We start from the raw sequence: 14636 nt of genomic DNA on the forward strand, positions 1-14636 counted from the left end.
ACATGATTGGATCGTGTTTATTGCAATACGATTATTCATTTAAAGAGAATAATGGTTACTCTATTTTGTAGAATAATCACCTTCAATGGTTTATCGAATCTCGAGCGTAGTGTTACACATGTTCATGATATTGGTGCCAAAAGATGCGAGGTAATGATGATAGTACCACTTACTTGTGGCACTGCCGCTTGAGTCATGTTGGTATAAAATGCATGAAGAGGCTCCATGCTGATGGATCTTTATACTCACTTGATTTTGAATCACTAGTGACATGCAAATCATACCACATGAGCAAGGCCTTGTTTTCATTGAGATGAAATAAGATAGTAACTTGTTGGAAGTGATGCATTTTGATGTATGCAGTCCAATGGGTGCTGAGGCACGTAGTGGATATCATTATGTTCTTACTTCACTGACGATTTGAGTAGATACAGGAGTATTTACTTAATGAATCACAAGTCTCAAATGTTGAAAAGTTCAATTCCGTTTCAGAGTGAAGTTTGTCGTAACAAGAGGATAAACTGTCTACGATATGATCATGGGAATGAAAAATCTGAGTTACAAGTTTTGGTACACAGTTGAGACAATGTGGAAATTGTTTCGCAGTTCATGCCACCTAGAACATCATAGTGTGATGATGTGTCTGAACGTCATAGCCATGCACTATTTGGTATACTATGATGTCTCTTATCTAATTACCACTATCGTTTATGAGTTATGCATTAGAGACAACCACACTCACTTTAAATAGGGCACCGCGTATTTCCATTGAGTTGACACAGTATAGACTGAGGTTTAGAGAAATCTAAACTGTCGTTTCTTGAAAGTTTGGGGCTTCGACACTTATCCATAGTTTCATCAAAATAAGCAACCAACACAACAAAAACAGAATCTGTTAACAGCAGACCAGTCTGTAGCAATCTGTATACTTCGTATACGTCTGGTACTTCAAAAATTCTGAAAAATTACGGCAGTCTGAAGAATTTGCGTAGCAATCAGCAGCAAAAATAATCAACTCAAAAGCTCTTACATAAAAAAGTGAAAATTCTTTTCGTGAGCAGAAAGTTTTTGTCTTTTCCAGCATGACCAAACGATCATCCCCAAGACTAATCATAACGGTTTTGCTTGGCACAAACGCAAAAAGAAAGACAAAAAACACAATCATAATAGTATTATGAAAGTGTGGAAAACAAAAAACAGAAAGAAAAAGGATAGATTCGTTGGGTTGCCTCCCAACAAGCCCTATTGTTTAACGCCCTTAGCTAGGCAAAAGGTGATGAAATCACGCACTACAAGGAAAATGCTCAATTATGACCCAAAAAATGACGGTGGTTTAATTGGTCATTGATCCATGACCAAAATTTCTAATTTAGTCATGGCAAGTCTAAGAGGGTCCTAAGACCATGACGTTATGACCTTTTGTGTCCATTAGGTCATGATACTATTGCACAAATTGGTCATTAAGTTGTACAAGAGATGTGTTGGATGAGGGGAGGGTTTTGGAGCGTCGGATGTAGGAGGAGAGGATGGCCAGGATCTGTTTCTGGCGAGGGATCCGTGGCCTCGCATGTGAAAGGCTGGCTACCCAAAGTGAAAAGAAAAGAGAAAAAAAGTGAAAGACCTATGGCGGCCCCCATCCCTCCTCTCTTGGCGGACTCCTTCTCTCTCTCCCCCACGACCTATGGCGGCCGATCCCCATCCCTCTTCTCTTGGCGAACCTCCGGCGTCTACGGCTCCCCATTCCCCACTTCCTCTGCCCGGTCCCCAGATGTGACACAAAGGGCATGGAGGTCGACGACGCGGCGCCGCGCGACGGGGGCAGGGGCGGGGAACTGCCCCGCATCTGGCTACTGGAGGAGTCGATGGTGAACCGTGTCGCCGCGGGGGAGCTCGTCGTTGGTATGGCGCGGGGGCGGTGCAGTGCCAGCTGTTGGACATGGTTCACCCTGGATTGGTGCCGATGCACAAGGTTAGGAGGCCTCCCATGTGATTCTTTGGACCCGATTCATCCGTTCCGGAGTGTTGCGTAGCGATTGGGCGGTTTACATGGCCGCGGATACGATGCTCATTTTGGGGTGTTTTGTGCAGGTAAATTTCGATGCCAAGACGGAGTATGACATGATCCAGAACTACAAGACTCTCCAGGACGTGTTCAACAAGCTGCGGATAGGAAAGGTACGGGTGATTCTCCCGTCTTCGCTCCTTGACCGGTCGATTTATCTGTGATTGTGCCTTGCATTTTGTCATCTATGAAGGCAAGGAAAGATATATCCACAAGATTGTTCGAAAACATACTAAATTTGTTGTGCATCACTCAAGTTATGCTCATTGCTTTGCACAGTGAGGAGGTATGGGGTTCGGATTGAGACCGTATTGAAAGGCAATGTGCGAAGTTTGGTTGGGTCAAGTTTGGTGTCAAGTATACTAGGACTCCTTCTCTGTGCCCACGTGCTCTTCCTCGTCGTCGTCGCCATAATGGGTACTGGGTTCGTCCCCTTTAAGTTCTGATCTTACATACTCCAGGCTTAGTCGATTGGTCTGGCCACGATCGACGGTTCAATGGTTATTCGTTACTTATTTTCCTGAGTTCATATGTTGTAGATATGCTTTGGAAGAGATCTTGTCTTAGCGAATGTGAATCTGTATGTCACTGTGATGTCCGATATGCAAACAAGTATGTAAGTTTGGGTCATCTTGTCCATGTGTATATATATATGAGGAGGGGTTCGTCAATTTTAATTTGATATCAGCCTCTTTTTGGATTCAGATTAGCCTGGTGTTGGATTCACATTGTTTTTGAGAACATTAATTAGCCTGCTATCGGATTCAGATTATTTTTAGTACATTAATTGGCATGGTATTGGGGTCAGATTGTTTTGAGTACATTAATTGGCCTGGTATTAGATTGAGATTGTGTTTAGTAGTACATGAACTGGCCTGGTAATGGATTCTGATTGTTTTGAGTAGAGATTAATCACGATGGTATTGGATTCAAATTGTTTTGAGAATACATGACTTGTCCAATTATTGGATTCCAATTTTTTGAGTACATACTAATTGGCTTGGTTATTTGGTCCAGATTATAGGTGTATGGGGTGAGTAATAATACTCACCTAAGGGATGATTGAACGACCAACTCGTGCTATGCTCTTATGCATGTGAATTTTGACCTCTGTCATCACCACTGATGTAGCTCATGTGTTACGTTGTACTATATTGGTTGTTCTCTGACTTGTGTGTAACAGTTAATTTATTGCTTCAATAGAGCATTTTCATGGAATTGATATGCTTTCACTGTTTACCAATCCAGGAGCGCTATTCTTGGAAGTTAGTCATGGAATTGATACTGCCCCCTTGTGTTACGGTGGCCCTGCCCTACCACTGAGATGGGAAGGCAGTGGCGGCGGCACGAAGTCCCCGAGGTTGTCGGCTACGGGAGGGACCGGATTTGAAGTCCGTGAGGTCGGCGTAAAAAAACCGAAGCATGCTTGGAGGCGGTGGACATCCTGATCTGTCTCTCTAATGGATTCGGATCAGCTCCCGCGACTCATCCTCCCTGTGTAGGTAAGGACGCACTAGCTGTGCTTGTACCTTATGTGGTGAAGAACTGTATCGAATCCAGACAGAACTCTTATCTTTGGTACCTTTTGCGCAGATCCGGCATGGAGGTCAACCCTAACGTCGGTGTTGTAGGAGGAGAGCGTCCATGCGGTGGCTGGTCTACCATGGAGGCTTGCTGGAGGCAGCAGCGATGCATCGACATCGCCATCTCCTTCCCCGTCATGAGGTCTAGTCTCCTGCCGGCCACCCTAAACCCAAAATCTAGCTCCACATGTTCTTATTGTTTAGATGATTACATGGAATAATTCCTGCATAACGATTGATCATCTCCCAGCCACTAGTGGTGATTACAGTGCTAATATTAGTTACTAGAGCATTTGGTCAACTCTTGAGTTTCCAATTTCCAGTTGATATCGACTGTTAAATTTGCTCTGAGATTCTCTATAAGTTGATCTGATTTCCAGCATGCTCTAAGTTGAATGAAACTATAGTGATATGCAGTTTGTCAATTTTTCTAATAATTTCTCTCGTTTTTTAGATATATGGTACTCTAAAGGCAGCAAAATCTAAGAGCAACAAATTGATGAAATCAGCTACTGCATTTTGTTTGTTATTTTTTCAACCAAGAGGTAATGAAAGTTAACGTTGAAAACCTAAAGCACTTTTTCCTTATGGTTTGTGGCTTAAACAGAGAAATTCTGCAGCAAAAAAACATATTTTAATTTATATACATAGGCTGGTGCTGGTGTGAATAAAATTCATAATGTGTTAAATGATGGCAGCAAGCAACAAACAATGTCCTACCCGTTATGATGAAGTACTTTCTTAGCCGGCGGAAAATACTTGGATATGTAAGCATCTTTGCACATATCCCAAGAATCGATACTATTTTTAGGCAAAGAAGAAAACCAAGTTTTTGCGCGATCTCGCAACGAGAAAGGAAAACCCTTCAACTTAATCACGTCATTATCCACATCTCTTTTCTTTTGCATATCACAAAGCTCAATGAAGGTATTGAGATGGGATGCGACATCTTCACTAGGCACGACAGAGAATTGCTCTTTCATAACAAGATTCAGCAAAGCTGCGTTGATTTCATACGATTCCGCACTAGTGGCGGGAGCAACCGGAGTACTAATAAAATCATTATTATTGGTACTTGAGAAGTCGCAAAGTTTGGTGTTTTCAGCCATGATGACTCCAACAAACAAACTAGCACACAAGCAAGCAAGAAAACTGGCAAAGGCAAACGGCAAAAAGGCAAAAGGCAAAAGAAAAGGGCAAAGGAGAAAGGCAAATGAAAACGGAAAATGTGAAGTGGGGGAGAGGAAAACGAGAGGCAACTGGCAAAAAAGGTAAATGCAAGAGATGAGTTTGTGAGACCTACTTGGATAGATCTCTCCTTCCCCGGCAACGGCGCCAGAATTTATTGCGGGGATTTTTTTCCGTTTGGACTCCGCTCCAAAATCAGATCTGAAAAGAGTCAAAAACACAGAAAAATCAAGAACTCGCACTTAGCACTGAATTAATAAGTTAGTCCCAAAAAAGATATAAAAGGTATATAAAACATCCAAATTTGACTAGATCACAACATGAAACCATAAAAAATTATAGATACGTTTGAGATGTATCAGGTTCCCGTGTCGATTTTTGATGCTCCATGAACATTGTGCACGACTATCGAGGCGTCACGAAAGCTCGTTGTTTTAGTCATTTCGGGCGAGTTTCGTGGGCTATAGCGCATTGTTTTGGGGTCTCGGGTTTATTTTTTATGCTTCATCAACCCTACGCACGACTATTGACACTTCGCAAAAAGTTGGTGTTTTTGTCATTTCGGGCCAGATTTGTGGGCTATAGCGCACTATTTTGGGGTCCCGGGTTTATTTTTATGGTCCATCAACCCTGAGCACGGCTATCGACACGTTGCAAAAAGTTTCGTGGGCTAGCGCACTGTTTTGGGGTACGGGGTTTATTTTTGATGCTCCATGAACCGTGTGCATGATTATAGAGACGTCACAAAAACTTGTTGTTTTTGTTGTTTCGGGCTAGTTTTGTGGGTACAGCGCACTCTTTAGGGGTCCCGGGTCGAATTTGATGCTCCATGAACCCAGTGCACGGCTATAAAAACGTTGCAAAAACTCGTTGTTTTGGTCATTTCGGGCGAGTTTCGTGGGCTATAGCGTACTGTTTTGGGGTCCCAGGTCTATTTTTGATGCTCCAGGAACATTCTTCATGGCTACCGAGACGTCACAAAAACTCGTTGTTTTTGTCATTTCACGCCAGTTTCCTAGTCTATAGCGTACTGTTCTGGGGTCTCGGGTTTATTTATTATGCTCTATGAACCCTGTGCAAGGCTATCAACATGTAGAAAAAAGTCGGTGTTTTTGTCGTTTTGGGCAAGTTTCGTGGGCTATAGCGCACTGTTTTGGGGTCCCGGGTTTATTTTTTATGCTCCATCAACCCTACGCACGACTATCGACACTTTGAAAAAGTTGGTGTTTTTGTCGTTTCGGCCCAGTTTTGTGGGCTATAGCGAACTATTTTGGTGTCCCGGGTCAATGTTTGATGCTCCATGAACCATGTGCATGACTATCGAGACGTTGGAAAAACTCATTGTTTTGGTCGTTTTGGGCCGGTATCGTGGGCTATATCGCACTGTTTTGTCGTCCCGGGTCAACTTTTTATGCTCCATGAACCATGTGCACGGCTATCGAGGCGTCCAAAAACAACTTGTTTTTGTCATTCCAGTCGTGTTTCGTGGGCTATAGCGCACTGTTTTAGGGTGCCCGGTCAATTTTTTATGCTACATGAACCATGTGGGTAGCGCACTATTTTGGGATCCGGGGTCGATTTTTTATGCTCCATGAACCCTATGCACAGCTATTGAGATGTCCGAAAAACTCGGTGTTTTTGTTGTTTCGGGCTAGTTTTGTGGGCTATAGCGCATTGTTTTGGGTTCCCGGGTCAATTTTTCATGCTTCATGAATCCTGTGAACGGCGATCGGGATGTCACAAAAACTCGTTGTTTTTGACATTCCGGGGTCCCGGGTCGATTTTTTATGCTCCATGCACCTTGCGCACCGTTATAGAGACGTTGCAAAAACTCGTTGCTTTGTTGTTTCGGGCCAGTTTCGTGGGCTATAGCGCACTGTTTTGGGGTCCCGGGTCAATTTTTGATACTCCATGAACACTGTGCATGGCTATCGAGGCATCACAAAAACTCGTTGTTTTCCATTTCACGCCAGTTTCGTGGGCTATAGTCAGTGTTTTGGGGTACCGGGTTTATTTTTTATGATCCATCAACTCTGAGCACGACTATCGACCCGTCGCTAAAAGTCGGTGTTTTTGTCGTTGCAAACTAGTTTCATGGGCTATAGCGCACTATTTTTGGGTCCTGGGTTTATTTTTTATGCTCCGTGAACCGTGCGCACGACTATCGACACGTCGCAAAAAGTTGTTGTTTTTGTCCTTCTGGGGTCCCGGATCGATTTTTGATGCTCCATGAACCTTGTGCACGGCTATAGAGACGTCGCCAAAACTCGTTGTTTTTGTCGTTTCGCGCGAGTTTCGTGGGTATAGCGCACAGTTTTGGGGTACCAGATAGATTTTTCATGCTCCATCAGCCCTGTGCACGGCTATAGAGATGTCGCAGAAACTCAGTGTTTTTGTCGTTTCGCACGAGTTTCGTGGGCTCTACCGCACTATTTTGGGGTGCAAGGTTGATTTTTTATGCTCCATGAATCTTGTGCACGGCTATCAAGACGTCCGACAAAGTCGGTGTTTTTCTCATTGTGGGCTAGTTTCGTGGGCTATAGCGCATTGTTTTGGGGTCTCGGGTTTATATTTTATGCTCCATGAACCGCGTGCACGACAATCGAGACGTCGCAAAAACTCATTGTTTTTGCCGTTTCGGGCCAGTTTCGTGGACTATAGCGCACCATTTTGGGGTCCCGGCTATAGTGAAGTGTTTTGGGGTCCCGGGCTTTTATTTTTTATGCTCCATCAACCCCGCGCACGGCTATCGACACGTCGTCAAAAGTCGTTGTTTTCCTCATTTTGGGCCAATTTCGTGGGCTATAGCACTGTTATGGGGTCCCGGGTTTATTTTTTATGCTCCATGAAACTTGCACACGGCTATTGACACCTTGCAAAAATTTGTTGTTTTTGTCGTTTCGGGCCAGTTATGTGGGTTCCCGAATCGATTTTTGATGCTCCATGAACCCTGTGCACGGCTATCGAGACGTCCCAAAAACAGGTTGTTTTTGTCGTTTCGGGCGAGTTTCGTGGGCTATAGCGCTCTTTTTAGGGTGCTGGTTCAATTTTTGATGCTCCATGAACCGTGTGCACGACTATCGAGACGTGGCAAAAACTCGTTGTTTTCTCGTTTCGGGCCAGTTTCATAAACTCTGTGCACGGCTATCGAGGCATCACAAAAAATGATTGTTTTTGTCATTTCCGGCTAGTTTCGTGGGTAATAGCGCACTTTTTTGCGGTCCCGGGTCGAGTTTTGATGCTCCATGAACCAAGTGCCCGGCTATAAAGACGTCGCAAAACCTTGTTGTTTTTGTCGTTTAGAGCGAGTTTCGTGGGATATCGCGTAGTGTTTTAGGGTGCCGGCTCGATTTATTATGCTCGACGAACAATGTGCACGGTTATAGAGACTTCGCAAAAACACCTTCTTTTTGTCGTTTCGGGCTAGTTTCGTGGGCGCACTGTTTTGGGGTCCCGAGTCGATTTTTGATGCTCCATGAACATTGTGCACGGCTATCGTTTCGGACCAGTTTCGTGGGCTAGCACACAATTTTGCTCCCCGGGTCGATTTTTGATGCTCCATGAATGGTGTGCACGGTTATAGAGACGTCACAAAAACTCGTTGTTTTTGCCGTTTCGTGCCAGTTTCGTGGCTATAGCGCACTAGTTTGGGGTCCCGGGTCAATTTTTGATGCTCCATGAACACTGTGCACGGCTATCAAGGCGTCAGACAAACTCGTTGTTTTTCTCATTTCACGCGAGTTTCGCCGGGTATAGTAAGTGTTTTGGGGTCCTAGGTTTATTTTTTATGCTCCATCAACCATGCGCACGGCTATCAACACGTCGCAAAAAGTCGTTGTACTTGTTGTTTTGGGGTCCCAGATCGATTTTTGATACTCCATGAACCCTGTGCACGGCTATAAAGACGTCGACAAAACTCATTGCTTTTGTCGTTTCGCACGAGTTTCGTGGGCTATAGCGCACTGTTTTGGGGTCCAGGGTCGATTTTTCAAGCTCCATGAACCCTGTGCACGGCTATAGAGATGTCGTAGAAACTCGGTGTTTTTGTCGTTTCGCACGAGTTTCGTGGGCTCTAGCACACTATTTTGGGGTCCAAGGTCGATTTTTTAAGCTTCAAGAACCCTGTGCACGGCTATCAAGACGTCCGAAAAACTCGGTGTTTTCTCATTTCCGGCTAGTTTTGTGGGCTATAGCGCACAGTTTTGGGTCTCGGGTAGAATTTTTATGTTCCATGAACCGCATGCACGACTATCGAGACGTCGCAAAAACTCGTTGTATTATCGTTTCGGGCTAGTCTTGTGGGCTCTAGCAACTATTTTGGGGTCCAAGGTCGACTTTTGACGCTCCATGGACCTTGTGCACGGCTATAGAGACATCGTAAAAACTCGTTGTTTTTTTCATTTTGGGCCAGTTTCGTGGGCTGTAACTCATTGTTTTGGTGTCCCGGGTCGATTTTTGATGCTCCATGAACCCAGTGCACGGTTATAGAGACATCGCAAAAAATCGTTGTTTTCTCGTTTCACGCCAATTTCGTGGGCTATAGCGCACTACTTTGGGGTCCCGAGTCAATTTTTTATGCTCCATAAACATTGTGCACGGCTATCGGGGGAGTCACAAAAACTCATTATTTTTTCATTTCCGGCCAGTTTCATGGGCTATAGCGCAATTTTTTGCGGTCCCGGTTTTATTTTTTATGCTCCATGAACCCTGGGCACGGCTATCGACACGTCGCAAAAAGTCGGTCACGGGTCAATTTTGATGCTCCATGAACCGTGTGCACGTTTATAGAGACATCGCAAAAACTCGTTGTTTTTGTCGATTCGGCCTAGTTTCGTGGGTATAGCACACTCTTTTGGGGTCCCGGGTCGATTTTTTATGCTCTATGAACCGAGTGCACGGCTATAAAGACGTCGCAAAAACTCGTTGTTCTTGTCGTTTCGGGCGAGTTTCATGGGCTATCGCGTAGTGTTTTAGGGTGCCGGGTCAATATTTGATGCTCCATGAACCTTGTGCACGACCATCGAGATGTCGCAAAACTCGTTGTTTTTGTCGTTTTGGACCAGTTTCGTGGGCTAGCGCACTGTATTGCATCCCGGGTCGATTTTTGATGCTCCATGAACGGTGTGCACGGTTATGGAGACGTCGCAAAAACTCATTGTTGTTGTCGTTTCAGGCCAGTTTAGTGGGCTATACCACACTGTTTTGGTGTCCCGAGTCGATTTTTGATGCTCCATGAACCCTGTGCACGGCTATCGAGACGTCGGAAAAACTCGTTGTTTTGTCGTTTCGGGCCAGTTCCGTGGGCTATAGCGCACTGTTTTGGGGTCCCGTGTCGATTTTTTATGCTCCATGAATCGTGTGCATGTTTATCGAGACGTCCCAAAACACGTTGTTTCTGTTGTTTCGAGCGACCTTCGTGGGCTATAGCGCACTGTTTTGGGGTCCCGGGCCCATTTTTGATTCTCCATGAACCATGTGCACGACTATCGAGACGTCGCAAAAGCTCGTTGTTCTCGTCGTTCCGGGCCAGTTTCGTGGGCTATGTTTTGTCGTCCCGGGTCAAATTTTTATGCTCCATGAACTGTGTGCACGGCTATCAAGACGTCCAAAAAACAAGTTGTTTTTGTCATTTCGGTCGTGTTTCGTGGGCTATATCGCACTGTTTTAGGGTGTCCGGTCAATTTTTTATGCTCCATGAACTCTGTGCATAGCGCACTATTTTCCGATCCGGGGTCGATTTTTTATGCTCCATGAACCTTGTGCACGGCTATTGAGATGTCCGTAAAACTCGTTGTTTTTATCATTTCGGGCTAGTTTTGTGGGCTATAGCGCACTATTTTGGCATCCGGGATTGATTTTTTATGCTCCATGAACCCTGTGCGCGGCTATTGAGATGTCCGAAAAACTCGGTGTTTTTTCGTTTCGGGCTAGTTTTGTGGGCTATAGCGCACTGCTTTGGGGTCCCGGGTCGATTTTTCATGCTTCATGAACCCTGTGCATGGCGATAGAGATGTCGCAAAAACTTGGTGTTTTTGTCGTTTCGTCGGCTATAACGCACTGTTTTGCCGTCCCGGGTCACCTTTTTATGCTCCATGAACCGTGTGCACGGCGATAGAGATGTCCCTAAAATTTGATGTTTTTGTCGTTTCACATGAGTTTCGTGGAATCTAGCGCACTATTTTGGGGTCCAAGGTCGATTTTTGATGCTCCATGAACCTTGTGCACCGCGATCGAGTCGTCGCAAAAACTCGTTGTTTTTGTCATTTCGGGATCCCGGGTCGATTCTTTATGCTCCATGCTACCGTGTGCACGGTTATAGAGACGTTGCAAAAATTCGTTGTTTTTGTCGTTTCGGGCCAGTTTCGTGGGCTATAGCGCACTGTTTTGGGGTCCCGGGTCAATTTTTGATGCTCCATAAACACTGTGCACGGCTATCGAGGCGTCACAAAAACTCGTTGTTTTTGTCATTTCACGATCGTTTCGTGGGCTATAGTCAGTGTTTTGGGGTCCCCGGTTTGTTTTTTATGCTCCATCAACCCTGCGCACGGCCATCGACACATCGCAAAAAGTCGATGTTTTTGTCGTTTTGGGCTAGTTTCGTGGGCTATAGCGCAGTGTTTTGGGGTCCCGGGTTTATTCTTTATGCTCCATGAACCCTGCGCATGGCTATCGACACGTCGCAAAAAGTCGTTGTTTTTGTCATTTTGGGGTCCCGGATCGATTTTTGATACTCCATGAACGCTCTGCACGGCCATAAAGACTTCGCCAAAACTCGTTGCTTTTGTCATTTCACGCGAGTTTCGTGGGTTATAGCTGTAACGACTAAGATGCTGCCCTTTTCTTATTTGGGGGCAAGACCTCAAAAGAGAAAGGGCGCATCTACACGTTTTGCAAGCGAGATAATCATAACATTACATAACTAAAAGAGTGACAAGTAGGACATACACTTAACATCTGTTAAGAATATGGCTTATAGCTTACAAACACACATTATTCAGAGCATGGCTTAGTCCAGCTACGGACAAGGTGAAAACAGATAAAGTTATGAAATCCCGCATGCTGGCCCCTCGATCACGACCACAACCTCTAATCTTCTTGATAAGTCACGTATAGTGTGCCAGAGTCGTCATCGAACTCCCACTTCATGCTAGCTGTACTTGTGGGTGTTTGTTGTAAACCGTGAGTCACGAGGACTCAGCAATCTAATGACCTTGGTACTGAATCTAGCCGAGTTAATGGGTGAGAATGGTTAAGTGTATGGGTTTGCAGCAACCTAAGCATATATGATGGCTACCTTACGATGATCAGAGTAACCATATGGTGGTCTACGCAAGTTGGTCCAATACTAGATGGATCACCAAGGTATCCTGAACAGCTACTTACGTCAGACATAACCCCACCGTGTTCTCGACCAGAGAAGGATCTCCGAAAGAGACAGTCACGGTTACGCACTCAGTTGGCAGTTTTATTAGAATTACTTTAAGTTGTCTAGAACGAGATGTTAACAAATTATCTATATTTGCCACATAACCGCGGGCACGACTTTCCGAAAGATTAAACCCTGCAGGGGTGCTCCAACTAGTCCATTACAAGTTATCACATGCCGCATAGTAATCCTCTATCACGAATCTCGTGATGTCATCGGATTCTTTGGAGGAAAACCTAAACTTTGAGGAGACCCAAAGTTTCACCAGAATCCCAATACGCAAGATATATCGCTAAGGTAAGACAAATCTGGCAAGACCTCCCGACGTGTCGACGATCCCGATAGGATCCGCGTATCTCGTTCTGACGACACGACGGATGAGCAGTATGTACAGTGCCCTGATAGAATTCCCCGAGTTGTCCCGGGTGGCCCCGCAAGTGGGTCTAGCTTGGACCAACACTCATGAGGAGCACTGGCCCGGGTTGTTGATTAAATCCTCGGGGTAGCTATTCCCTATGCATTTTTATTATTAAGTTTCAGCAATTAAAAATAAAGTTGGGTCCTACCAGGCAAGCCTTAACACTACACGATTTATCAAGGGGGTTTCCATAACAACCCCGAACGTGTTAGGAGCGATCAGTTATGGAATAAAACACCGGCAGCCGAAACTAAGGCGGCAACAACGGAACAAATCACCCGGCAAAAGGCTAGCCTTCCGTTATTTACCAAGTATATAGGTGCATTAATTAAATAAAATTTAAAAATAATGATATCAAAATGCGAATGTTATCACATGGACCAACTGGCACCTGCAACTAGCAAAGCTATCCAATAGAGGTTGAGCAAGCCTACTTGGCCAAACAATATTTGCTAGGAATGGGAAGTGTCTGGGGTTCATGGAAAAGACAGTTGGCATATATATCATGCTGTAGCAGCGAGTATGTAACGATGGAAACATAATTCTAAGCATAACAAAGCTAGAAACGGTGTCAAGGTCACAATCATCTTGCCTGTGATTTCTTCAGACTGGAACTTCTCTTGTTCTTCCTGCACGAACTCTCCAGAATCCACGTACTTGCTCTCCGTTCCCGATGCTACCCAAGATAAGATAACAGCAAATAAACACCGGCAAAACATAATGCAACAACCAATATGATGCATGTGTGAAGAAGGAAGCATGCATCACTATTCTAGTCACTTTCACATGCATTAGTTGAGTTGTTTATATTCTGGACAGACCCTCATGTTAGTTTATCTTGACATGCATGAACATGCCATAATCATGTGCATCACGGTAAAACGATGCAAAAGCATATGAAGAACCTCGTGAACGGAGTCTCGGATCAACCGGAAACTACAATACAAGTTACAAAGGCCTACGGGTTCAAAACAACCACAAACTCAATTAAATGGGCACTCACTGGTGTAACCAGGATGCCAAATGATCAAGCACCAAAATACAAGTGGAACGGTGCTTGAGAACACACCACACCATCAACCATAGCTCACACAAGCTCAAAACCATCTAGACACACAATATGTTTTTAACGGCAACATAACACTTTGACTACAACATCTACAGCAGCTACAGCTCTCTAAATAATTCCAAAAATAAATGAAACTTACGCCATCCAACTGCATTACAACCTCTAAAAAGTAGATAAAGCAAAGGAATCACCCATGAGCAGATATACAGCCTCTAACTTGGACAAAATATCACAGATTGGGACTTGGTGAAAATTACTGATTTCACCAGCTGCTTATGCCCTGAAGCATTTTGGCAGCCTCCAAAATAATATCTACAGGAGGTTTCTAAGCATGAAATTTTACATAGAGCTATACCAACGTACCACCAAACAAACATTAGTTTGTTGCTTGGGCTCATTCCCAACAGAGGAGCAAATATACACAAAACTACACGGGAAGAAAATAACTCCAGATTCCCAGACTTAGTGAAATTCTCAGGTTTTCACACATCTGTCATATCAGTCAAGTGCCCACTTTGACAAGGTGTAATAAGTACATGCAAAAACGTAAGAAAAAACTGAATGCCCCATGCTGTAGAGGGGTTCACCCACTACCATTCCATCAAGGAATAACCAACAATGGATCAAAGCTCCACCTAATATGAAGCTCTAGATAGGGCATGAAAATTTACAATGCAACATTTAGAGGGTGGTCCACTTGGCAATGGCTCTCTCTTAGGATAACATGTGGGTCCTCTAGCCCACTGTCATACACACAAAATAATCTACATCTGCTACAGCCACACACACCTACACACATACACAATCACATATACACACATACACATGGAAAATCAATAAAAAGAAAAAGGTGCAGGAGGGGGATCGAACCCACCACCTCCTGCTAGCAA

This window comes from Hordeum vulgare, chromosome 4H, assembly GCF_904849725.1.
Source record: "Hordeum vulgare subsp. vulgare chromosome 4H, MorexV3_pseudomolecules_assembly, whole genome shotgun sequence".
Classification (NCBI taxonomy): domain Eukaryota; kingdom Viridiplantae; phylum Streptophyta; class Magnoliopsida; order Poales; family Poaceae; genus Hordeum; species Hordeum vulgare.